This window comes from Nyctibius grandis, chromosome 3 (assembly GCF_013368605.1).
Source record: "Nyctibius grandis isolate bNycGra1 chromosome 3, bNycGra1.pri, whole genome shotgun sequence".
Lineage (NCBI taxonomy): Eukaryota > Metazoa > Chordata > Aves > Nyctibiiformes > Nyctibiidae > Nyctibius > Nyctibius grandis.
The window spans coordinates 9,401,023-9,427,226 of record NC_090660.1 but is presented as its reverse complement, the minus strand read 5'-3'; the positions used below and the strand labels follow the sequence as shown (position 1 = coordinate 9,427,226).

The window sequence follows — 26,204 nt, the reverse complement described above, 5'->3', positions numbered from 1 at the left end:
GATCAACTGTTGGCTTTATGTAAAATATTGCATCAAAATAGTGAGTCACTGGAAAAAGATTTCCCACAGTCAACACACACACAATATCCCTCAGTCCAAAACCGAAAATGTTATCAATAAGGACAAAGAAGTTGTTATTTTAGTTTTTAAACAGTCTTGATTCATGCTTCCTGTCATTTTGCTCTGGGGGGAAAGAAAATGACTAGTCCTAAAAAAACAGTTGAACAAACTGCCAGGAACTCTTCAATCCTTAAAACCGATATGATCAGGATAAACCATAGTTGGAAATAAGTTATCTTCTCCTGCTCTCCAAATTCTCTTTTCATGTACAAAGTTTGGTGCTACATATCACATCATGATCTGGTACTTTTTTAAACCCAAAGACAAGAAGCCATTATTGTAAAACCATGTTTCTGTGGTATATTGTGATGACCCCATACTTCCAAAAGGATCTCAGGTGGAACTTCTTGGTTCTTACCAAGTTGTGCAGGATAATTCTCTGAGGTTTGCTCAGTAGGAAGCAGTGTATTTGTTCCAGTTCCATCAGCCCAGAGAGGTGCTTCCTGCTGCTTTCACAGCCTGAAAACCTGCAGCAGCTTGCTCTCTGGGAACACCCAGAGACTGTGAGGTGTTTGTGATCACCAGCAGGGATGCTGCAGGTGCTACATGTCTGGAGTCATGCCACTGAGTTTGCTCTCATGCGTGGCTACTGGGAAATTGCTGTTTTTCAGCTTTTCCAGTTATGTTGCTCAAAAACGCTGTAAAGTTATAGAAGGCTAAAAGGGTTATTTTAAGAGCTGGTCTTAGAAAGGAAAAAAAACCCCAATTAACAAAATATGTTAAAATTGAAAATGCTTTTTCTTTTTTTGTATACTTTTCATGCAATGTTAGAAATATTCTGTAAGTGTGTGTGATTTTTCTTCCCTTTCATGTGCTTTTTTTCCAGTATAGCAAATGTACTCTATGGCGTGAACCAAAAGCAGGGTGAGAGACAGGTGAGTGTTACCTCAGTCTCTTCATGCTGTTCATTTCATATTCAAGAGAGTCAAACAGTTTCCCTGCCTTTGGCCTCTGTTTCTCCTTAGATTTCGTGTTCTCTCATACCTCCCTTGGCAGACTTCAAGATCCTGGAAGTTTCTTACTGTCCTGCATCCTGCAGACAGGAGCTGACCTAACTAACTTCATCATATGGAAGGTGAGAGAGGTGTAAGGACTCCTTCCATGCAAGTAGGCCAGTTGTTTCTACTCTTGTCTAAAGCCTTCTTTTCTCTTCTTCCACAATGCAGCATCTCTACTCCTTGTGACTTGGGATTCCCCAGATTTTCAAATTGCAATCACGTAAACAGTTATCCTAAGGATATGTAAGGAGAAATTTACTTATTTACTAGTAAGACAGAGTTTCACTGAGCACGTTTCTTCACCTTGAATTCATATACCATGCTCACAGAAAGATGGAACTCATAGAATCTATACAGATGCAGAGTTCACACATCCAAAGCTTTGTTTATATCATGCAATGCAAAGTGGTTCTCTGTGGGAAACAAATTATTGATAAAGTTTGCTGCTGACTAGTTTGTTTTGTCATATCCCAGGAAAATGTATATGTATGTGTGAATTTGGAGGATATACCTAAATCTATTTAAATATCTTCCTGAGAAGTATAGGAGAGATAAGCAGAGCCAGTGACTTTCACAGATGAAGTCATGCTTAAAAAAAAGATGAGTTCACTTGTCATTTCTTCATGACCACAGATAGTAGTGAAGCAGAAACACTATTTGCTTGGATTTTAGGCAGTGTTTTGGAAAAGCAAAGGTTTTGGTATGCCTCTTGCCCTTCTGCCCCTACTCAGTCTTGTAAAACATTTCTTTTTTAGAGATTTTCTCTGCCCAAATGGATGTATGTTGTTTATAAAGAGACTTTTAAAAAATTACTAGGTAAAAAGCACATATGTTTAATAAACTTACCTGGCACTTGAATGTAACAAACACAAAAAATAAACAACATGAAGTTAAAACCCCCCAAATTATTTTTGTGCAACTGAGTAGATCCTTACGTCACTTGCGGCAAGCAAGCAATCTGCTTGTTTTTGAGTTCCCACTATGCTAATTTTAGGATTGTTGAATTTAACAACTGCTTGCTAGGTGGTGCGTGTTAAAGGTGTCCTTTCAAGGAGATTATTGTAATTGCTGTCTTCTCTGTTCTGAGCAGAAGAGGGGAAAAAAGTTTTGTTACTGTCCTAACCAGGGACCCGAATGTGGAGGAATCCTGAATTTTGTTACTACAGCCGTGATATGATAAGATGACTGCCAGCAAACAATTGCATACTTTTTAAGAAGTTGCTACTTCTCATCTGGGAAGAGGTACTGTGTCCTTGTTGGATGCTGCAATTGCAAAGGTGGCCAGACCAAAACGGCAGGGAGAGGATAGGCTCACTTGAACAGCCCTACTGTGGTGCGCTGAGAGGGCTGAAATCCTTAAAAACTCTATTAGTTGAGATTATCTAACTACATGATTAAATTCCATAGGGAGAAAAGTGGATCTGGGCAAACCTTTTCACATCTGGTCTCACCATAAATGGGTGAGAAGTAAACTAGGGTAGAGAAATGGGACTATAAAGATGAGGGGAAAGGTACAGGGAACCATCCCTGGAAGCTGAGTAAGGGGAGGGATGCTGGGAGAGAGAGAAGTCTTGGTTTTCCTATATGGGTGTGTTTCAGTTCCAGCATCTCCCTGCATAACCAGGCCATTGGAGTAACCCCTCTCAACTTTGAGACCTTTTCTCACCCTAAATTATCAAAAGGTGAGTCTGTGTGATCCCTAAATACCAGAGACAAGGTATGAATCAAAGGTATGCTTAGCTCCACACCTTGGTACTGCCTGTTGGATGTCTGTGGAAGCCCTATCATTGGCTTCAGTAGCCATAGAAGTAGGTGCCTCAGCTCTATCTCATCTCTGACCTGCCCATCCCGACTCAGAAGGTATAGTTTAAAACAACAAGGTCTGGGCTGAAATGTGCTCTTAAGCCCCCCTATTCTAGCCGTCTTTTAAGCTTGTAGATGGAGCCTCACCAGGCTAAGGCAAAGCTGTCACCTAGGTGACTGGCTTGGGTTGGAAGGAATAAAGGTGTCTCAGTATTTCCAAAAAAGGGCAGTTAAGAGCTTGAGGCAGGGGCAGGAAGAAGCAGTAGAAATGGAGAAGTGAAAACAGCATGTACATTTTTTTCTCATGACAAGGACAGGTTGATGACCTCCTCTGTTACAGAAGGAAGCTTCCTGTGTTGGCTTGCCAGGATGGTTTTGCCCTCTCAGTTTTTAAACTGATGGTGAGTGCGAATGTCTGGAATCACTGCAGTTCTAGGTACGTTACCAAAACAACGTGGTTAAAAGTCAACAGATTGTGTAACTTTGGGCACACAGTCAAAAGGAAAAAAAAAAACGTGCATAATTGGAAGTCTGTGCCATGCTCTGAAGCTGTGATTATAGTTAACTAGCTGTGAGGCATAGTTTAATAGAAAAATAAATTAATTTAAACGAAGCCTCAAGTTTTTCCCATGCAGTCTTTATATACTCTTGTTAAAATGTCTGCTTACTTTAAGAGAGAACAGAAGAGGACAACTTCAGTGTTTCCTCTTTTGGTATCTATGTAATATATGGTCCCCCCTCGACGGTACTTTATAAATTACTTCTTTTCACAGCTAGAAAATTCTCACCTATTACCTGATCCTCAGAACAACTGAGGCAGCTCCATATCTGTATGTGTAACACATGAACATGAGAGCAAGGCAAGCTGTTTGGTTTTATTTTTTCCAGCCGTTCATGAGGTAGCGCTGGTTTTGGGGAAGCTACATGCGCTGTCCGGCTGGGGAACAGGACCTGCTTGCACAGGGTGGCCTCTGACCACCGAGAGGTGTTCCTGCGTCCTCTGCTGCTGTGTCACTAGAAGTAGTGACGGTCATTGACATGCCAGCTCTTCTTGCCATCCCTGAGGGTTTTGTGTCCTGCGCCCGCTGTTGCGTGTGGGGAGGGACACGACTGCTTTGCGAACCAATGACTGGCACGTCTGGTGTCACAGGAGAAGGTCAAGGGGACGGGTGGCAGCAGCCTGCCTCTTCCTGCGTCTGAGTGCAAAGAGGTGGCTGAGGACGGGCCCTAGCTGAGGGTGTTGCGCTGGCTGCCCCTTGTGCTGGATGTCTGCCGTTCAGTGGCGGTTCATCAGCATTTTATTCATGGCAGACATATATCAACTCAGCTTGTTCTCTTTTTGCAGGCTGGTTCTTAGCACACTTAGTGAACAGGCAGGAGTTAGCAGAAGTTAAAATGTAGAGCTGCTGCAGAGCTGTTTGGTTGCTGGTGGCAAAATGCCTGCCCCTGGTGTCATTACCAGTAGAGCTCTGCCACCAGCAAGGTTTCCTTTGAGAGCAAATACACTTTCTCTTAATGCTTCCAGGTCCCAAGAAGACAAGTTGCACTGGAACTCCAGTAACGTACTGTCAAAGCCATTGGCCTTGATCTTTAAGCTGAGATTTCTGAGCACCCCAAACCCAGATACCCCACTGGGGTAGCAGGCTGTGTTCTCTCCGTTTTCTAGTGAGGCTGTATGTTTTTTTCCTCTAGCACTGTTCTGTATGGATCAAATACCAAAAGCTAGTCTCTAGGATGTCAGGAGGTACTTCAAAGTATAAACACAAGAAAAAAATCTATAGAGAAGGAATACAGTGCTTTATGGAAGCCATATGATCATGTTTTCTTGGAGATGGTCTCCTGTGCCAACAAATTTTAATGAATATTGCATTTTGCCTTGTTCATAGAGCAGGATGAGTGTAAGTCATCTACTAGTTTTCTTTGTGTCTGAGACAAATCCATGCGTTTTGAGATCATAATGATTATAAATGTTCAGTAGACAGTGTGCCATCCCACTCACTTTTTTACTGTAAAATAAAAAGCTCTTTAGATTTGTACCTACTATTCTTTCAAAATAATTTAACTTGATTTGTTTCATTCCAATACAAAACACCTTATAATAAAGTTTTACTATGTTTTAGCTAAAGGGAATAATGAAGATTTCAAGCCTGGTTTGTCAGAAAGTGACTTGCATACCAAGTCAGAATTGTAGAACAATAGGGTTATTTAAACAGGAAAAGATGTGATCCTGATTTTCGTGTAGCTGTTCTGAGTAAAGCTTGTCTGAATGCAAAATATTACATAGCTCTGTATTTTTTGCACTGACATCTGATTTCTAGTGCTGTGTGATTATATAAATATGTATTTTGAATAGAGATTCCTTTTTAAAACATTAAGTTCATGAAGGTACTGCAAATGACTTTTGATGGTGTAATCCCCCTTTAAAATAGTTCCCATTGAAGGAAACTATTCTTAGCCCGTGACATCAGGGGCATCATACTTGCAACTTCAGATGATATATGTATACTCACTGTGCAAAAACCCTTCCTGTTTTGTTTTCAGCATTGGTTATATTACACATTAGTATCTATTTTTCTTGTGAAACTGTCTCTCTTGCATATATACTTTTTTTTTTGCATAGGAAAATGGGTAAGTTGCGTGTGTAGTACGTAAAGTGGATGAAGACACATTTTTCTTAGTTAGGCTCTGGTTTTAGAAAGCTTGTTACAAAACTAGTTTTTATTTTACCACTATGGATAGCAATTGTTTTTCAGGATATTTATTTTATTAATTGAGAACTGTGAATCAGGGTAGTGAAAAATTTCTTTTTTTCTTCCTAGCTAATCCTAGTTCTTTACGTAGAATTATAATGAAAACTGTTTTGTTAGTTACACACTAACTCTGTTTTCACTTGCTGTTAATGGTATTCTGTTTGTGGGGTTGTGAGAGATCTTTTCAGTGGTCAGGCTATTACTTTTTTACCCACCTATGTCATAAATTAATTAGTTAATTTTAGTTAAATGCCAGAGTGGCTTAGTCATTTTTTAAGTATTTCAAGTAGCTGCAAGGATGACACAGCAACGTTAGTAATTAACTATACCAGCCTTTATTCTTATTATGGCTAGTAATTCAACTAAAAATTCACAGTGATGTTGCATTTTGGCATGTGTCATCTCAGAGGCTCAGCCATTCCCCCAGCCCTGGAGTTATAAAAGCATCAGTTAAGAGTGTCCAAAAAATTAATTGAACCCTCTCAGATCTGTGCTTTATATCACTGTTATTGTAGAAGAAAGCAAATGGGGAGGGCTTAGCTTGTGCCTTGACTGGCATTGCGTGACATTGTGAACTTGTATTTTTTATTTATTTGTTGGCTCAAAAAGGAAATCGATCAATCTAGGTTAAGAGATTCAGGGATTTGAGCTGGGTAGCAATTTTAAGCATGACTCATAACACTTCGCGAAATTCTCTTGCCAAGAAGATGTGCTTTCTGTGAAACTACGAAGTACCTGGGCTCGAGGTAGAGCTGGAAGAGAAATCATTTTGACAGAAGAGCTCATAACAAGTCCAGCTTCATGGCTTTTGGTGATGGCAATGGAAAGAATAATCAGTATTGATCATCTCAAGTCCTTATAGCCTGAGCTCTTGCACAGTGCCAACACGTCACCCTCCTAGCTCCTCTTGCTGTGCGGGAATCCTGGATAAGCACAGAAGTAGAGGTGAACGCAGAAGGGGAGACGGAAGCCGGGGAATAGCCAGCTGTCCACAGAGCATCAGTAAGTGATTGTCCTGCATGTAAATCCAGTGACCACCATTTAGGATTTGATACTCTAGAAGTGGAGTGCTTGGAACAAGCACATCTTAACATTTTCCAGAAAATTAAATGTCTTGAGAAACATTCATGATGTTTCTCACCAATTTTGTGATGTTTAAGGGGAATTAATTTTGCTGTAAGCAGCTTTGCATGTTTGTGCAGTCTCATAACTTCTGTGCATAGAGATACATAGTAGGAAACTGGATAAAAATATCATCTGATGTTTGCAGCTGAAGTTTCCAGAATTTATCTGCATTTTAATGGACTAATTTAGTTTTCTTAATTCAAAAGAGCAGCCCCCCTAGATACAAGCTGGCCTCGTCGTTTGTCTGAAGGAAAGATTATTAGCCTTTATTTGCAGTTGTTTCTCTTGACTGGTGGAGGCTACTCCAGAGAAGCTTGTTTTTGTTTTATTGTGCCAGCAAGGAGTAAGTACCAAACCAGATGCTGCTTTTGCTAATTTGCTTCTGGCAGCTGTCCTGCTCTGCTTCTGGACCTACTGCCCTGCCATTTTCTCTACACCTGCGTGAATGACTTGATTTCCTTCATCCTCCCTCTCTCACCACTCTCCTCCTTGAGATAATTGTCCTTTTGCCATTCAAGTGCTGTGGTGCTGAGCACAGGAGCTGAGAGCAGGAAGATTTTTCTTGCTGCACTTCATCTGTGGCCTAACAAGTACCTGTGTGATGGAGGCAGAGTAGCAAAGGTAGCAGCTGCAGGTAGAAAATACAGGAACTAGGACAGAGGGAGGGAGAAGAAAGGGGAAATAGTGAAAAGACAGTGATAGAGGCTTAAGCTATTTCATACTAGAACAGAAGATAGAGGATAAAAATCTAACCGCCGAAGACAACTCCTTTTGTAATCGTGAAGTTTGACCCAGAATTCCACATTTTCACTACTGCTCTGCAGCCTAAAAAATAGCTCTGAGCCCCAGGTGTTTCTTGAGTACTGTCTAGGATTGGTCACTGCTGAGGATAAAAGTTTGCTACTGCTGGGAAATGCTCTACTAGCTCAAGTGGCAGTATCTGTGACATGGCTCTAGGTTGCCTAATCCTATTGTAGTCTTGATGAATACTGTAGGGATCAACATGATTCCACATGTTGGAACAGTTGTATTTTTTTCTGGTGATTATTCCCTCCCCAGATATAAAATTATATATAACACCCAATGACAAAGAGGTTGATAAAGTTTGTACTTATTTGCCATCGTCTTTGAAAGGTCATGGAGAATAGGAGAGGTGCCTGAGGACTGGAGGAAAGCCAATGTCACTCCAGTCTTCAAAGAGGGCAAGAAGGAAGACCCAAGAAACTACAGGCCAGTCAGCCTCACCTCCATCCCTGGAAAGGTGGTGGACATCATTCTGGATGTCATGTCTAACCATGAGGAAAAGAAGGTTATCAGGAGTAGCCAACATGGATTCACCAAGGGGAAATCATGCTTGACCAATCTGATGGCCGTCTATGATGGCATGACTGGCTGCGTAGATGAGGGGAGAGCAGTGGATGTTGGCTACCGCAACTTCAGCAAGGCTTTTGACATTGTCTCCCGCAACATCCTCATAGGAAAGCTCAGGAAGTGTGGGTTAGATGAGTGGACAGTGAGGTGAATTGAGAACTGGCTGAATGGCAGAGCTCAGAGGGTTGTGATCAGCGGTGCTGAGTCTAGTTGGAGGCCTGTTGCTAGTGGTGTTCCCCAGGGGTCAGTACTGGGTCCAGTCCTGTTTAACTTATTCGTCAATGATCTCGACAAAGGGATTGAGTGTACACTCAGCAAGTTTGCTGATGACACAAAACTGGGAGGAGTGGCCGATACACCAGAAGGCTGTGCTGCGATTCAGCGAGACCTGGACAGGCTGGAGAGTTGGGCAGAGAGGAACCTAATGAAGCTCAACAAAGGCAAGTGTAGGGTTCTGCACCTAGGGAGGAATAACCCCATGCACCAGTACAGGTTGGGGGTTGACCTGCTGGAAAGCAGCTCTGCAGAGAAGGGCCTGGGAGTCCTGGTGGACAAGCTCACCATGAGCCAGCAATGTGCCCTTGGGGCCAAGAAGGCCAATGGTATCCTGGGGTGCATTAGGAAGAGTGTGGCCAGCAGGTCGAGGGAAGTTGTCCTCCCCCTCTACACTGCCCTAGTGAGGCCACACCTGGAGTACTCTGTCCAGTTCTGGGCTACCCAGTTCAAGAAAGATACGGAACTACTGGAGAGAATCCAGCAGAGGGCTACAAAGATGATCAGAGGCCTGGAGCATCTCTCTTACGAGGAGAAGCTGAGGGAGTTGGGTCTGTTTAGCCTGGAGAAGATTGAGAGGGGATTTTATCAATACTTACAAATACCTTAAGGGCAGGTGTCAAGAGGAGGGGGCCAGACTCTTCTCAGTGGTGCCCAGTGACAGGACGAGGGGCAACAGACACAAACTGAAACGTGGGAAGTTCCATCTGAATATGAGGAAAAACGTCTTTACTTTGAGGGTGACAGAGCACTGGAACAGGCTGCCCAGGGAGGTTGTGGAGTCTTCTTCTCTGGAGATATGCAAAACCTGCCTGGACACGACCCTGTGCAACCTGCTCTAGGTGAACCTGCTATGGCAGGGGGTTGGACTAGATGATTTTAAGAGGTCCCTTCCAACCCCAACCATTCTGTGATTCTGTGATTTCAAGGGGAAAAGAGTATATGATGATAATTCATCCAAAGCTGTAATGCATAGGTGCAAGGAGGCTGAATTAAAGTTGCACGAGCTTTCTGCCTTTTCCTTAAATTAATCTGATGCAGTATAATTGTCTGAAAAGAACTAAAAGCTCAGCTGTGAGCTTCTGTATACCCCGGAAGAAATGCCTATACATCAGTCTTCACAGAAAAGTACTGAAAGCAAAATGCCAGCAATAATTGCATGAAGTACAAAGTAAATTTATTTCATCATTAAGAGAAAATTACAGATTAGCATCTATACTTGTTTCGCCCTCTGTTTTTCTGCACCCTCTGCACTCCAATGTATCTGTACTCCTTATCTGTGGGTGTGATACATTTCCTACAGCTGGAAAAGTTCTTGAGGGTTTGGCATCATGTGGCTCAATAATACCTTCTCCTGGTGCTTGGCTGGTGTGAATCACACCCATAGGTTTGGAGTACAGAACTGCAGAATTTTCAGCCCCTCTTGCACACAAGCCCAGTTTAAAGAATCAAAATTTAGTACTGGCAGATAAAGCTGAGCACCATCATCATTAAGCACTCAGATTTGAAATTACACTAATACCTCACTTGTGAGTTTAGATTTTTTGCTCCCTTGCCCTCCAATGTGAAGAAATCCCTTTTCTTTTAGATGACCTTTTTCACATGTGGAAATAAGTAGAAGCCAGCAATGTTTCAGATATCATCTGCCGGTCGGGCAGCTGCTATATGAACTGCTATCCTAGAACAGGTTAAATGGCAATTGGGAGACTTTTTACGAGTGTCGCATCTAATGCCTTGTCTCTCTCAGTTTTGTCTTGTCAGGGCTCACATGGGAGTTATGATTAAAAGCGGCACAGATATCCAAATCAGAACGTAGGGTATGCATTGGCTGGAAGCTGACAGGGTTTAAGTAATCACCTGCGGTTGAATTGAGACTCGGATGGGAAGTAGGAAGTGCTGTGCTCAAGCTTCCTGTATAAATAAATGCAGCTTTCCCACAGCTACTGCATACAAGCTGTGACGTGCTTTTAAGATATAATGGCAGCGTGCTCTTAATAGCAGGGAGGGGATGATTTATCAGAGTGGCAGAGGGGCTGGGAGACAAGTCCTGCTGCAGTCCTAAAAAGTCTACAGCTGTCAGATACCCGGAGGAGAGGAAGGGCGTGCGAGAGCAATCTGGCTCCGCGCCTGGGTGCGAGCTTCAGGGGTTTGTGGGCATCGTGGTTCTTTGGAACACTGGAGTCTGAGTGCAGCTACTGAAAAGTCACACAGCTGGCAGTGAATGCTACTCTCCTTTCAAGGTATGTTGGAATACAGCATTCTGTCTGGTTTTTTTCCTTAAAAGCAGAGGATACCCTGAAAACAACAGAAAGCCAGCATTTGCTTCTAATGGAAGTAAGTAGAAAAGGCTTAGTTAAAAAAAAAGGTTAGAACTAGAATGATTAAAGAGCTAAAATAAATGTTATTTGTGGTTTGGCTAAAATCAGACTGTATGATGCTTAGAGCTGAGGCAAAAGGAAATCTTGGGAGTCCTGACTGTTAAAAGCACAGAAAATTAAATAGACATCAAGTACTTCCCAAAAGGATGAAATTACTTTTGACAGTTTAACTTTTAAAGAAATACCTGTGTAAAGTGTTTGAAAATGCTCAGTATTAGGACATACATGTGTGGAAAGCAGTTGCTAAGATGGCATACTGTCAGTCATAATATCTGTTTCAGTTTAAATAGAAGAACTCAGTTCATACTGAAAACACATCTGATTAATCTGGAGGGACCCTGAGTCTGAAATGCAGAGATTTCCTCCTGGTTTAAAGGCATTTCTTCTGCCACAGTCTTGTACAGCTGGTATCAGGAAGGAAAAATATGCTGAACTGTATTGTAAGTGTTAACGTACACTTCTAATCTGTTCAGGGTTTAGGGTTATGTGGTTTATGTAAGCACATACGAAGTATACAATAGACTCGCTTTCTAGTTTGCATTTTTTTTTATTTTTTTACACTAAGAACAGAAGATTGCATTTACTGGTATGTTTGCAGTGCTTTCTCAGCATAAGGCTTTCTCAGTACAAAGCTGCTTCAGTAATGAAGATGTTTCAGTCTGGTTTGTTATAAAGCTCTGTATTTTCCGTAATACAAAGGCACTCTGCTTCCTAACTGTATACAGCAACATCAAATATCTTCCTTCAGAGAGCACTGTAAGTCGTAAAATATTTAGGATGACTATAGTTAAGGAAGCATGCAGAGTGACTTCCCATCCTCTTGGTAAATAGACACTGAATGCTTTTAAGGAGTAAATTTTAGCAGAGATACAGACTGTGACTGAAATACCCCCATGCAGCTTTCCAACTGACTGTGAGCAGGCACAGCAACATGATATGTTTGGCTGCCCTCAGCCTGAAGGGCAAGTGGTCTCGGTTAAGGGCAAGCACTGGGTTTGGGATACCAATATTTCTGGAAACAGGAGTTTCAAAATCCTGTCCTTAAATATTTTCCAAAACAAATATATTGACCTGATTCTTGTCCTGTTGAGGACTTGTCTATGCCTGAATGTGAGTGGGTGTTTGGGTTGTTGTCATAGCATGAAAGTGGCTGAAACCCTTCCCTCAGTGAACATAAGCTACATTGGAAAAAATACAGCATGTTGATAAGGGGATGCCTGCAGTTATGCTGCCAAAAGTAATGCTTCAGATTATGGATTGAGAAGTGTGTGTTTTCAGAGTGTCTAAAGCTGTGGTAAAGTGGGAGGTATTCCTCCAAAATAAACAAGAGCTATTCCGGAGCCAGGGCAGTAATGATGAGAATCAGACACCTTTTCTGCCATGCATCTTACTGTGTGATGGGGATGTTTAACACAAAGTGCTGCCTGCTCATACAAGGATACAGAAAACTCCCTACACTTCATGTAGTAATAGCATTTGGCAACCTGGTATAGTTTCTGTTCCCCATGCTGAACTATATCCTGCATGCTCCTTGCTGATAGTCACGGTCTTCTTCCCCACAGATGGTGACATTTTGGTGATGTTGTTTGTGTGGTGGTATAGTTTGGAGCAAAAGTTAATAATATAAATAGCAAACAGTATGGAGTTGTTTCTCCCAGCTAGGTTCACTATATTCTCTAAGTGCTTCATAAGCTTTGTAGAAATAAATAAACAATGTGGAAGTGGTTATCTGGCCTCTCCCTTCTGGTGCAGGAGGAAAGTATGTACTTGTCCTTATTATCATCTTAAGTTTAACATATGACTGAGAAGCAGCAAGTCACTTTATAGGAAAACAAGCAGTGCTAATATTTAACCTGATTCCCAGTGCATTAGTATGCGTCTGATAGTATATATGATATAAGTCTGAGGCCTGTGCCTGCAATCCACCATGTCCAGACCTTTCAGTGGCTTTTAGTGGTGAGACCCAGTGGAGTGTATTGCTTTGATGTGTAGCTCAAAAAAAGGGCTATAGTCTTGCTGTCCCTCTTCTTGAGTGGGGAGTTTTCTTGATTGTGTCTGAAACTACACAGTGCCTATAGATTGTACCTATCATGCATAAATATCTCCTGGGCTAGTAGTATGGTGACATCTGAGACCATAATTACTGCTCTGAGCCCATGGATGTCACAAGCACATGTGGACAAAATACTGTGGCAGGCTGACAGTGTCACTGTGAACTGAGTACATCAGACCTCCTTGCACATACCAAAGCAGACATTGCCTTCAGCTTCATGAGGTTGAAAATGGTTCTGGATCTGTCTTCTTCTTCTGCGTATTCTCCAGGAGGTGGGTACAGTTCCCTGCTGTCTATCCAGTTTCCCTGCCAAAGCCTAGCCCTGTGCAATGCACTTCACAAATTCTCTTCATTACCCAACAGCCAGGAATAACCTTACATTCATTCCATCTCAAAATTAATCTTCTCTCTGTTTGTGGAGGGGAACATTGAACAAAATGAAAAAGAACAGATCCAAAGGGAAAGACATCAAGGATACTAAGCTCAGCCTCTAGCATTTTGTATTTCTGCTGAAGCACAGCTGAACTCCAGTGCTAGACTATGAGCCTTCTCACTTGATAGGGAGAAGTACAGGTCTGAGGGCCATCGTACACTGCAAATTTACCCAGTCTTGGACAAATATTTACAGAGATGCTTGTGCCAAATAACTTTGTGCTGATCAGTAAGAAAATAGTGTTCAGTAATCTTGTTCTGTGTCTCTTGTAAATGGTTTCAGCTCAGTGGGAATTGAGTGGGCATTACATTCATACAGTAGATCATTGCTAGCAGATACTAAAACACTCAGTTAAAAAAAAGTATCTCAAATTACAAAGGACCTCATCCTTCACTTCCTACTGAAGTGGGACTTTTCCAACTCCTAGTTTTTCAGGGAGGAGCAGAGGTGCTGAGTGGAAATTTCTAGACTTGAGAGCACAACTAGGTTAACTGCATTGCAAACACCCTTTCAAATAACAAGTGTAGCTATGTAAAACACATTTGGTTGATGCAGTTTCCTAGATCTCTTTTTATGTGTTGATACTTGCACACAATGACGTAATTGTTCCCCATTTCTGGTTCCTCTTATTCTATTTTAATAAAGAAAAAATATTGTAGGTTACCCAAGTCCTGGGTGGTTTTTTACTGTATTTCTAGGGGAATCTGCTCAGCCTCCAAGGGAAAATCCATAATCTGTAATTAGAAATGCCATCAGTTTACCTGATTCTTTGAATGTCCTTGGTGCCTGCAAGTACAGTTTTGACTTTGGTAGAGTTTGAGCTACTCGACTACAGGACCTATGAGCATCCTTGTGCCTTGTGTTTCCTTGTGAGTCAGCATCTCTGGAGTCCCAAAGCCAGCCAGCACCAGGCACAGTGATTTGGGACATGTGAATCTGGCTCCTGCTACAGGATGGTTAACCTCTCTGAAGTAAGGCAGTACCAGACATGCTGTAGTCAACGGACTGTTTGTTTAAATTATGTTTATGTAAAACCTAATCAGAAATTCTGTACCTGTCTGACAGGCTTCAAAGATGATAAATAAGGGCACTTGGGTGAGTCAGAGTGGGACTATTGTGTGGCTACAGAATTGGGACTTGATAAGGTGTATTCTTTGGTGTTGGTCTGCAGCTGTTATCAGTGAAGATGGTGAAGTCAAGACATGCTGTTCATGTAAACTATAGCCAGCATGTTACCGTGAAAAGTCCAGCTTGTGAGTGTGAGTTCATCCATGCTAGAACACATCCCCTCCATGGAGCTTCTTTCTGTGTGCTAGAGCTTGTTGTAGACACAGCCGTCATGGGGAGTTGTTTTACATGTTTTTTGTCTGAAGAAGAGACAAGAGATGCTGATTAGGAGGCAGAGTACAGAATTACTTCTTACTAGAAGGAAAAAAATACCATTTTACTGTCATGCTCATGTTTCTTCCCTTTAATTGAGAATGATGGTATTTTGTGTCTGTTGCAAGCTTTTCTGCCTTTCACTTTGCTGTAATAACGAGGAGAGGAGGGAAATTAGAAGACATGAATCATTACTCAGAGTGGACGCTGTCTGGGTGTCTGACAGAAGCTTTGATATTCATATTTGGTTATACAAACTATTGTATCTTCAGACTGACAAGGGGTAAATGTGCAGAACTGAAAACCTTTATGTGCTCTATATGTTTGCAAAAAGGAAAAACCATTGCAACAGAGGAGATGTATCTCTGTGTTCAGGGACTGAAACAAGACCTTCGAGGCTACCTCTGCTTATGCTTTTATGTACTATATGTTGCTGTGGTTTAGGGGTGAATTCCTTACTTTTGTATATAGAGCCACAAATCATTCAAAATTGCGTGCTCTAAAACCCTATGTACATAGAAGGAAGAACACATTTCATGACAGCTAGTATATAGGCTAATCATTTGCATGCAAAGAAAATTCTACTGGTTAGGTCTGAGCAGTAGATGGGAAAGTTCCTGTGTTCTGCCTGTGCTTAATTTTGGAAGCATTCTGATGGGTGGAGGTGGGGAGGTGATGAAGGAAAACAAGTTGGTCTTCCCCCCTTCGAAAAAAGACGGTTACAAAGACGTAGTGAGTGGGGAAAACTAGCCGATCCTGTGGGCTATTTGCCGTTGCACTCACTTGAAGCTTTTTCACACAGCAGACCATTAGCTAACCACTGATCCTGGAACCCTTCCCAATGGGGCTTACCCGTTACAGGGCTCATATAACACCCACGAGGCCAGCAATAACTTGCTTGCTGAAGTTTTGCACAATGGAGAGGAAGCAGTCTTGCAGCCTCCTGACTTCTTCACAGTTGTGCTGATGGGTTCAGTGGTGGGGAATCTCCATCACAGTCTCCGGGGAAGATTTGTGGGAAAGGCAATCATACCCTTTGCCTGGACTGGAGTAGAAGCCACATATATATATATAATTTAGACAATACTACTTTAAGGACATGTGTTTTTTGAATTGGTCAATGTTTTTATTGCAAATACCAAAGCAGTGTACATGGCTTGACCAGTTTCAACCCCCTTGTTGACTTAGCTTCCCACATTTTGGGAGTATAGGCCAACAAATGAAGGAAACATGCAGTTGTGGGAAGGAGTCGAGAATTCTTACTGTAGCTCCTTTTCATAATTCCTTAACAATGAGGACAAAATGCCTATTTGAGGGGCATTAGTTGTCATGGTCATAATTAAAAGACCAGCTAGCGGAAAGATATCTTTAGGAAGGTTTCTGTAAGGTTGTTGCCCTATAGTATAGTACGTCTATGAGTTCCTTCAGTGCTGTGTTCTAGGTACTACTTTTTTCTGCGTGTTTGGGAGGTGGGGCAGCTTCTTTCAGCTGCTTCTAGTTGCTTATCTTTGCACACATAAGCAGGTCCATTGTAGCCATTGGGAGCACTCCTATTGGCAAGGCTTTGACTTCATGGCTAAGTTCATGTAGAGACTAGCCAGTTATTAACAGATACAAAAGCTTTTGAGGCTGAAATCTTGTATTTTACAGGTTGCTGTTCTCCTTTGAAGTTATTTCTATAATGAAGGTTGAAATTTGGAATTGAGGGAATGATAAATGCAAACCTCTAACTACATTTGATGTACACTTCTGCTTTATTATATGTCTTGTAGTAGCATCTGGATTTCTAAGTAATTGCATCGAGCCCCTGAGAAACTCTGTTCCCTGTGCTTGGCACTGTCCAGGCAAAAACCTTCTTGTGAGCACTTAAAGCCTGAAATACAGAGTCAAGGTGGATGCAGAAAGTCAGGTGGGAGAGGACAGGGCAGCAATGAGACAATATTGTGTCGCGTGATGGACAGTGTCACCAGCTGAGCTGCTGCAAAGGTTTTTGACTCAAGTTTAAGAAAATGTCATATTTGTCTTATCTAGTTAACAAGATGCAAAGCAAAATAGATCATGCTCTGTTAAAAATATTTGTTTATAAAAGTGGGAATATATAGGTGATTTAAAAATACATAGCTGTGAAAGTTAGTCAAGAGCATAAGACTAATTGTAGTTGAAGCTATTATTCCAGCATAGTTTGCAACTTCTGTTCAGTACCATGTACATGAAGCCTATCAGAGGTTAGAGATGTCCCATATTCACATCCTGATTGATGGGGCAGGCACCATGGGGCTCCTCCATGCTGGGGCAGCAGGAAGGTGGCAGGAATCACCTGCAGCGGAACTCCTCCCAGGAGCTGTCTGCCAGCATGCTGGACTCATTGCTCTTCCCACACATGGGCTGGAAAAGAGGGAGAGCAAACGTGGATATTGAGAGGACAAGCAGAGAGAAGCTCAGTCAGGGGGTTGTTACACGCGTTTACTTCTCTTTTTTTTGCCTCTGCAGATCTGGCCAGAGCTGGGACTCGTTCAGTGCTCTGTCCTTTCCTCATCTCTGGTTGCAGCTGACTTTGGTAGGGCTCATTGAGGAACTGGCAGAGGAGCGGTTTAGGGATACACTCTGATTGCTTTAATAACCAGTCATGAGGAGCAGTAGTAGTTACTTCAGTAAATGCATGTGCTTAGTTTCAAAACAACCTCTCATGTCCAGGTCCAAGCCTCTGCTATTGCTTCTTAATGACTGTGTTGTTTCTTGTCAGACTCCAGTGTAGTCAGTAGCTATACGTGTTGTTTTCTTAATGGAAGATGCTTATGTTAGTGACAGTGACTTCCCCAAGGTCTAATCTTCAGATTTGTCTCCCAGTCTTTGATTCACTGAATGTCATTGTAGCTAAGACTTGTGTCCTGGTTTTGCTGGCGTAGAATCATAGAATCAATTTTCCATTCAGAAAATCTGTACTTTTGAGAAGACTGCAGCACCCAATATGTGGGAACAAAGGTGATAAGACACTTTGCTTTAGTTCGTGGCCAGCTATGGTGTGCGGGTTTCCATGCTGATGAAGGCTGTTAGCAGTTTCGAGTTAGCCAGGTGCTAAAACTAGGAGCAGAGAAAGCCAGGGCAACTGACCCAGGCTGGCCCACAGGTATGTTCCATACCATGAACATCGCGCTCACTATAAATTGGAAAGTGTGCTGGAGATGGCTCTTAATGGTCACCATCCCTGGAGGGTCTTGCCCATCATCCTGCTCCCGAGGCCTGCTGTCCTGTTCATTGTGACCATCGTGCTTTCGCTGGAGCTGTGGTGCTCACAGTGTTCGACATCTGGCATTCACTGTTGGGAGTGTGCATCTCGTGGGCTGCTCGCTATATGGGCTGAGTATAACTCTGTGTATTTTATATTAGCGTTAGTATTAATATTAGTTCTTTTTTTATAATTTTATTAAATCTGTTTCCATTTCAACCCATGGGTCTTCTTTCTTCTTCACGATTGCCTTTCTCAGCTGGGGAGGGTCACTGCGTGATACAACAGCTGGCTATGGTTTAGCCCCGGATGTGGGCTAAACAGAGACAACTTGAAAGTTGCCGCTGCGTAGTGTGTCCCCCCAGCTTTCTAAGTCATTGAGACGTATTTGGATCAAGGGCAGTTTTCAATGTTTTACCTGTTTTATCTTGGTTACCTTGAACAGTGTGTTTCTTCTATAATAATGGGCAGCATATTTGACTGTAAGATTAGATAGGGGCAAATTAAAACATTATACTTGTTAGTTTTGTTCACTGAGCAGTCACACAAAAATTTTTTACAAAATGAAAATTAACTTATTCTTTGATTCCTGTTGATGTAAATCTAAAGTTGTGTGAAAGTACTTTTTGATGCTTGTAGTAAACAAGACTGTAGGACCATAATCTTGCAAATTGGCAGTTTTCTTGGACTGACAGAATGAAATTGCAGAGATGTTAAAGGGATCGTCTTCTTGCAAGTGTTGAAAAAAATGTTCCTCAGATCATCCCTTCAAAAAATAAATGCCTAAATATGTGTTATTTTTTTCAATATATTGTGTTCAGTATTTTTTTTTTTAGTATATGGTATTTTTACAGAATTCAGTGGGGGATCAATTTCATTGTTTCATCTGAGTTGTTCTTTGGCTTCTGGCAAACTCTGCAAGCTTCCCTTGGCCCTAAGAAGCTTCTTGCTGTCACTTCCAAGGCCTGGCTTTGGGTCATGTCTCCACTTGCCTTGGCCTGTTTGCCTTGCAGTCAGGATGCTGCTTGATCCAGACGCAGCTTTAGCTGCTCTGAAAAAGGAGCCATCTCCAGACAGAGGAGTCCCAACAGCCCATTTAGTTTCTTCTTAGAAGAAGAGTATGTACTGTGAACAAACACAAAAAGTTGGTCCCTCTGTCAACTAAAGTTCCATTGCTTTCACTTTAACAATGTGTTTATAAATATCTTCTAAAAATCCTTGATGTTAGAACAGGCCAATGTCACAAATACCTTCTGAAAATGTCCTATCTAAACTGTAAACATTCCAGTTCAAGGAGTTAACATATTTCCAAGGTTTTGTTATCCGATTAACAAAAATAAACATTTTTTTTCTGTGTCAAAGGCAAATTGTTACATCTGACTTCCTATTCCTGTTTCAGCTGAGGCAGCTAGCCAAGTTATCAACTATTTGACCTCCCAAAAGCTCAATTCCTTTTTACTTAGTAAATGCTACAGTTACCAAAAGCCTTCATGTGGCCAGAAAGGAAGACCTTTCATTTGCTTTTGTCATTAATGTCATGAAGAGTGTGTTTTTATTTAATAGTGGTATATTACCTCTTGTCAACAGGAAGTTAAAAGTAAAGTGCACCAAACTAGTTTGGGTGGAAATTCCTTTCTAGCTTAGCATTAACAGATGTTGCATAGTGTCATTAAGAATAGGGGGTATTACTTAAATAAGCTTTAGAGTCTAATGTTAGACCTGGTAACCAATACTTGGAATTCCACTTGGTATAATTTTGTTGCTTCACTGTGTTTTGGAAATATTTGGAAGTGTTTGATGCCAAAATATGCAAGTTCTGTTGTCTGGCTGCAGTTTGCCCGTTTCACTGCATTTTGTGCTGATCAGCTTTCTTCAGCTCTGCGACTGCCAGAGTAAACATAAAACTTTAGGGGGATCTTGCTACTGACTGCTTGTGGGACCCCAGTCCTATCTCCAGAGCCTGCTGCCTGGGGCCAGCACCATCACGCTGCTCAGGCATTGCAAGTTTGATACATCTGGGTCATCGCAAACTTGATGCCCACAGGCCTGCACAGGACTCACGTCCAATAGGTCTGGTGCAGGAAGCTGTGGCTTTCCAGCCTGCCAGTGTTGACAGAGCTGTACCCTGAACTTTGATGTGTCCTAGTTCAAGCACAGTTCCAGCAGAAGTGGGTGAAGGTGGTGGCTTCTGCGATATGTTGGTCTGACCTCATCCCACCTCATGGATTCAATTAATGTGGCCTTTGCGTGGCTTCTGTCAGTATTGAAAAGAGACAAAGACGATGTTTTGATTATGCATTTCAGTTTAGTATTTTCAGTCTTTTATGTTTCTAACATTAAGTGATCAGAAAGTGCTTTTCCTAGCTGCCTGTCAGCTGGGAGTAGCAGCATTTATTTCACCATTAGCGATTAGATTCCCTTTTCTTGGACTCCCCAGCTTTTTAGGAATGGAAGGGGGAAAAGCTCACGTTTTTCCCTCTCGCTTATTCTGAAGCAGCATTGCAAGGAAACATAAAGGATTCCCACAATTGTAAAGAGTCATATCTGTTTTGGAAAAAAAAAGTGGTTTGTTATATTCCACTAATATCCATGGTCTTCTTGCAAAAAAACTCCCCGAGGACATACTGATATAGGGTTGCTAGAAGTTACTGTGAAGAACTGGTGTTCTAAAATCTCAAAGTTATTCATACTTCACAGTATTACAGTACAGTAGAGATGTTACCTGACAAGTGTACTCTCAAAGACTTGTGGAGAATGATTTACGTGTGCCCTAATGATGCTTTGATTTATTAGAACGATTTGAAATTATTGGGTGCACATGAGATTTGGGAAGCTGTTCAATGTGTGTTTTAGGCATCCTGAAAAGCTGGTATAAAAATGCCTGGCAGGAAGCTGGATGGTGTTCTTGATTAGTGCAGTCTGTCCCTTACATTTTTTTTTTTTTTTTTTGTGCAAGAGGCTTCCCACTCACTACATTCCTTTCAAAGTATTTGATATATTTATTTTTTGGTTACTAGCATGGTATGAAAATACTCAATACAGCCAGTGCTTCTTGAACAGCAGCTCAAGGGCTCTTTTCTTTTTTCCAGGCATTCCAATGAAAACAAGTGAGAGAAGTTGCCTTCGGTGTGTTCTCATGTACCAGACAGCACATTTACTTAAGCTGCTTGTTCTTTAAAGAAGTTTTCTTAAAATAAAAATTTTATAGTGCAGAAAGCTGTCATGAAATATTATACATCTGGCTTTTCTTAAGCCCTGCTCAAAGAGAACAGATATTGAAATACTTTTATTCTCTCTAATACTTTGGCTTCGTAGCATATTATGGTAATCCAGAAATGGGTTTTCCTTGTACATGCATGTCATTAAGTGCTTGCTGTATTAAGGAACAGATGTAATACAGTAATTGTGAATATATTAAAAATGTATTTAAAATTAGACCTTCTGCTTGCGGATCTGGTTGCTTTTTTTTGACACCACAATTTCAGAAAATCTAAGCACTTGTTTAACTTGTTAATAATTATCTCATTGCAATAAAGCAAAATATTCAGGCTTTGATACACAGGAGCACTTAAACATATGATTAAATATGCTTCTTGAAGATGAAGGCTTTCCTGAATTGGAGCTTTAATCATATGCTTTACAGCCTTGCTGAATCACTGCTTGATAAGTAGTGCTGTGTGGACTAGATAGGTAGCTCTGCAGGCAGAGTATATCAAAAGAAGGAGAAATTAATGCATTGTGGTTTAGTGGTCAGTCTGTTAGACCACAGAAGTACGAGTGCGTTTGATTCAGACTAATCCTTTGTGCAGAGCCCTTGAGTTTAAGAAAGCTGCCTTAGAAGTGATTTTTGAATAACATTGTCTTGAGAGAGCTGGGACAGCTAAGGACTTGTAACTAGAACTGGTAATGATGGGGTTTTGCTGAAGTTGATAGAAATGTGGGTTTCTGACAGCTGTCATCACGTGTCCTAATTTCATAGCTCAGTTTGTATGTTCTGTGATCTGACCCCGTTATCTTAATACCACTCTGTTATATTTTTTAAATATTCCTGTAATTATTCTTTTCCCAAAGACCCTGTTTTTTAGCATTGGTTTTGAACACTTGTATTTTTCAGATAGTTTTCTTTTTCTATTTTATTTTTTAAGGAGGGAACCTTAGTTACAGGAAACAGCAGAATCCTGAGCTGAACAATGTCAAGACAGGTTTTTATATGGCATTGAAGTCATTTTGTAATGGGTGGAGTACTTAAAAAATCTCTAGGGCATGAGAAACAATTACAGTGCTTGCAAATGTTTCTTCAAGAAAGTTCAGTGAATACCTGGTGCACTAAATAGCAGCTTAGCACAGGTGCTGTGAGTACTTTTGTTTTGATACTAAAATGGTTTTTGTAAAATGGGGAAGTGCTATGTTATGTGTTAGACCCACATACGACCTTAAACCTAACCTCAACCTCTTTACGATCCCACCATGTGTATGCAAGTCCATGCCTGGGTGCTGGCTTGTGGCAAGCCTGGGGGGATGCTGGGCCAGAGGGGACTGTCAGGGCTCACCCTGCCCCACAGGATGAGCTCAGGCACACACCAGCACACAGGGAAAAACACATAAAGGACCCTTTTTATTCCATGAATGTTTCCTGGAGCAACTTGTCTCACGTTTGTACATTTCTTGACTTCATTTAAACTCAGAATTGAGCAAAAAGCATACAGCTCTGCTAACTTCAGCAGAATTGTTTGTAAACACAAGGCTTGAAGTAGCTTCTCCAATGACTCTGTTGTTGCTATTGGATGCAGCATGTGAAAAATGAAAGGATGACTTATGGTGCTGAATATAATCCATTCATTCTCCTCCAGCTTCAGTGCAGAAGGCTTTCATGATTTTATGTGGTGTTTTTAAGTGGTGAAAGTCACATTCAGACACATTTTTTTAAGCTAAATACTGTGACTTGATTGCAGCACACAGACAATGTCCTTCTGATGTTGCAGCTCAGGAGGCTGCCTGGCTTGTTTGCTCTATCACATATACAGAGTAACTTTTGTTCTTTGAGCCTAGTAATCTTGGTTTGAGGCACCTGGGCAGACTCAAGGGAGTCTTTGTATGATTATAACAAGGATGTTACCTTACAATGCATGCTCACAAGGAAAGTTTCAGCCCTAGGTTGCATCAGTTTTTAACACATCCATGGAGCTGTGGTGGCTTGACCTTGGCTGGCTGCCAGACACCCACCCAGCTGCTCTCTCCCTTCCATTTCAGGGAGTTAATAGTTTCCACTTCAGGACACTACTATCAAGATTTGCAACGGGTACCTGTCTAGAAGAAGGCACAGCAGGTATTTGCTGTTAGGAAGTCATTTTCAATGCTAGACACTGGACACCGTGGTGTCAGGAAGCCCTGAAGGCAGACGAATTCTGTACTCCTTCCTCCAGTGCTTTTGTTGTGTTTTTCATATTTTGCTCAAAATCTCCACTGCTTTCATGTTAGTGTTTCTGCTTGTACTTATCCTTCCTACCCCTGAGCCCTTTCTCTTTCTGCTTTAAGCATGCTCGAATGTTTTCTTGCTTATGGATAGCGTTGAGACATTTCAGTGCTATGTGATGGCACAAAGCTTTGTCACCTCCCAGAGACAAAGCAAAATTCTCCGCAGGCAGACGAACAAAACAGAAACGTTGACAGTTCTGAGTGCTCAGCAAACTGTGGTCCTGATGACTGTGCAGTTTACAGCCTCCTAGGACTGACCCCATATAGCTCGCTCACGTTCATTCAGACTTTCTGGTCATGCCTTATCCTATGGCATCAGCACTGTGAGTGTCAGAGCCAGGGAAGGATGAGTCTTCCCAACAGTTCTTCTTCCTTGTAAGCTGGGCAGCATACAATTTGAGGAAATGCGTCCTGTTTCCTGGAAATTCTGTGCAATGTAAAAGGAGTATGATCTATGTGTGTGTGTGTGTGTATGTACATGGCTGATAGAAGTATGTAAAAACACTTGGATCTTTACAGTTCACGAGTGTTTACGCACACTGGGGCCAGTTTGACTCTTCCTTGCCACCGATTTACACTGGTGCAGAATTTATTTTAGTATATTCCTCTGGGTCAGAGTATCCCTGAGATGTGTTTATCCTTATTCCACAACATCTCATGGAGCCTTTGTAGCTGCTGTTCAGTGGAGGTTTTTGTGAGGAGATACGTGCTGTATTCTGGTTTCAGTGATACGTTTCTTGCTTTATTTGGGTCATTTGTGCTTGTGAGCATGAAAGCGAAGATTTTGGTGCTTAGAAATGTATTTTATTTATTTAGGGTCCGTTTTTTTCAGGGACTTTCCATTTACTTTTATTTCAGGTCACTTTATTAATATAACCAAATATGGAATGGTCTTTTCCTCTTTGTCCCCAACTCATTCTTCACTGACTCAGTCTTCCCCTGCATGACACATACATCCTAGGTGTTTTGTTTTCAGCCTAAACTGTTGGCAACTCACTTGTAATTACAGTAGGAATTTTAAGCCACTGTAAAGAGAGCTAATGGATGTATAATTAACTAATGACAGTCTGTGGGACTAAGCCTAGCAAAGTGAAAGCCATAAAATTTGGAACAACTGAGGTGGAACTTCACGGCTTCTCTGCAGTGTATGGAAAACTCAGTTCTGCCAGCGTAGTAAAGTTGAGATAGTTTGAGAGCTTGGGAGAGGACAATGCGTCTTGAAATGCTGGGAAAGAATAGGAAAAGGAGTAGAGAGTGAGAGCAGGAGGAAGACACGTGTCTTTCTCACCCCATTGTTTCCACCATCTGATCTGCTCATGGGAATGAACCTCCTACGCAGGCCTGATTTCTCTTCAGAGCCCAGTTGCCACTGGATGGGGCTACCCTTTTCCGTAACCATTGAGTTCCCTGCATGCTTCCCTTGGCAGCAGTAGCAGAAGTCACAATTCTGGTGAGCAGAAGCAGAGACCAGATGGTTGGGTTGTTCTGGGAAAAGAAGCAGGCCATGTAGACCATGCATCCATTCTCTCTTTGACAGGCAGGTTTTCAGGTATTAACAGGATGGCTTTGCCTGTGCCAGCCTGACCTGGGAGGACCACTTTCGGACAAGGTGACCCCTTAGGGAGCATGGAGGCAGTGCTGCTGCTGGTAGCCATGGTGCCTTCTCCAGGGGCTGTGCAGGCAGCCCGCACTGCTGTCTCCATGGCTCCCTTCCTGTCACTTCGTTTGCTGAACCCCGCTGAGGTTAACGAGGCTGCAGTGAGATGAGCCAGCCTGGGCTGTGTGGGGGCTGGATCCTCTGGTCCGCCAGGTTTGCTTGGTCTGCTGGAGATTTCCACAGGTTGCTCTGCTTGTTTTAGGGAGAGCCTCAGCCCTGCTTTGGCATCCTGGTGTGAGGGAAGGCAGAGTGTGGGGGGAGACAGGGAGCAAAACTGAATTTAATCTACAAGCAGTCTTCAGGGACAAGGGTGCCTGGGATATCGTAATGAGTCCCCACAGCCATCACACGGTGGCATCTGATTGCTAGTAGGGCAGAGCGGTGTATCAGGAGCCTGATCTTCACTGTGGCAAGCTCTCTTGCTGTCACACTGAGTGCCAGATTTAGGCCATCTAAAATTAGCCCACATTCAGTCATACACCTGAATCTTTCTGCTGCTGCCGTAATAAAGGCATGCAGGGTTATAACCCTTTTGGTTATAAAAAGAACACTGACTTTGGAAACAGCTGTATCCATTTTATATCCATTCCCACAGCCTGAAATATTCTGACCTGTTCTTCTGTACATCCCTCCTCTTAACATTGCTCCCTTTTACTGTGTAAATGAAGAAATGTCAGGTCCATGCAGCATGGGGGTGAGTAGCTTACCTGTAGAGATGCAGCTGCTGTTGAAAAGCATACATGAGTAAACGTGTTACAGTTCTCCTAAATACTGAGATAACGTCTAGCACGTAGCTGTAAATAACAGGTAGTTCTTGATCTGCCGTAGCATTTCCAGTGACTCACTGTTCTCCCCCACCCCGCTGCAGTAATTACAGAAGAGTATTGCAGTTCCTGACTCAGAGGGAGGCTTCCTGCCAGGGCTTCTGGCCATGCTGGAGCTCCAGCTCTGCAGCTGTACGGAGTGAATTGTTGGGGGCATCATGGTAGCAGGCGGGGACTGCAACAAGAATAATGTGGGCACAGCATATGTTTTGAACTAGTGATAGCAAGCCATTAAAGAGAGAGTTTGCTTTGGATTTGTGGTCAGGAATTTGGTTGCCAGAAGCTTGGCTATGACTCTTGTGGCTCTAAAAGTAGGTGCTTACAGGAAAAACATCCCA

General features: G+C 42.1%; 1 protein-coding gene across 5 annotated transcripts in view; it reads left to right on the top strand.

The window, feature by feature from the left end:
• The window catches only part of RNF144B (ring finger protein 144B), an 88,552-nt gene that overhangs the window by 28,124 nt on the left and 34,224 nt on the right, over positions 1-26,204 (top strand). The window contains exon 1 of one of the 5 annotated variants that reach the window (XM_068395771.1): positions 6,653-6,673. The exons of 2 other annotated variants lie outside the window; for them this stretch is intronic. The gene's annotated coding sequence lies outside the window, so the exon portion shown is untranslated. 2 more of the 5 variants (XM_068395767.1, XM_068395769.1) reach the window with 2 other exon arrangements.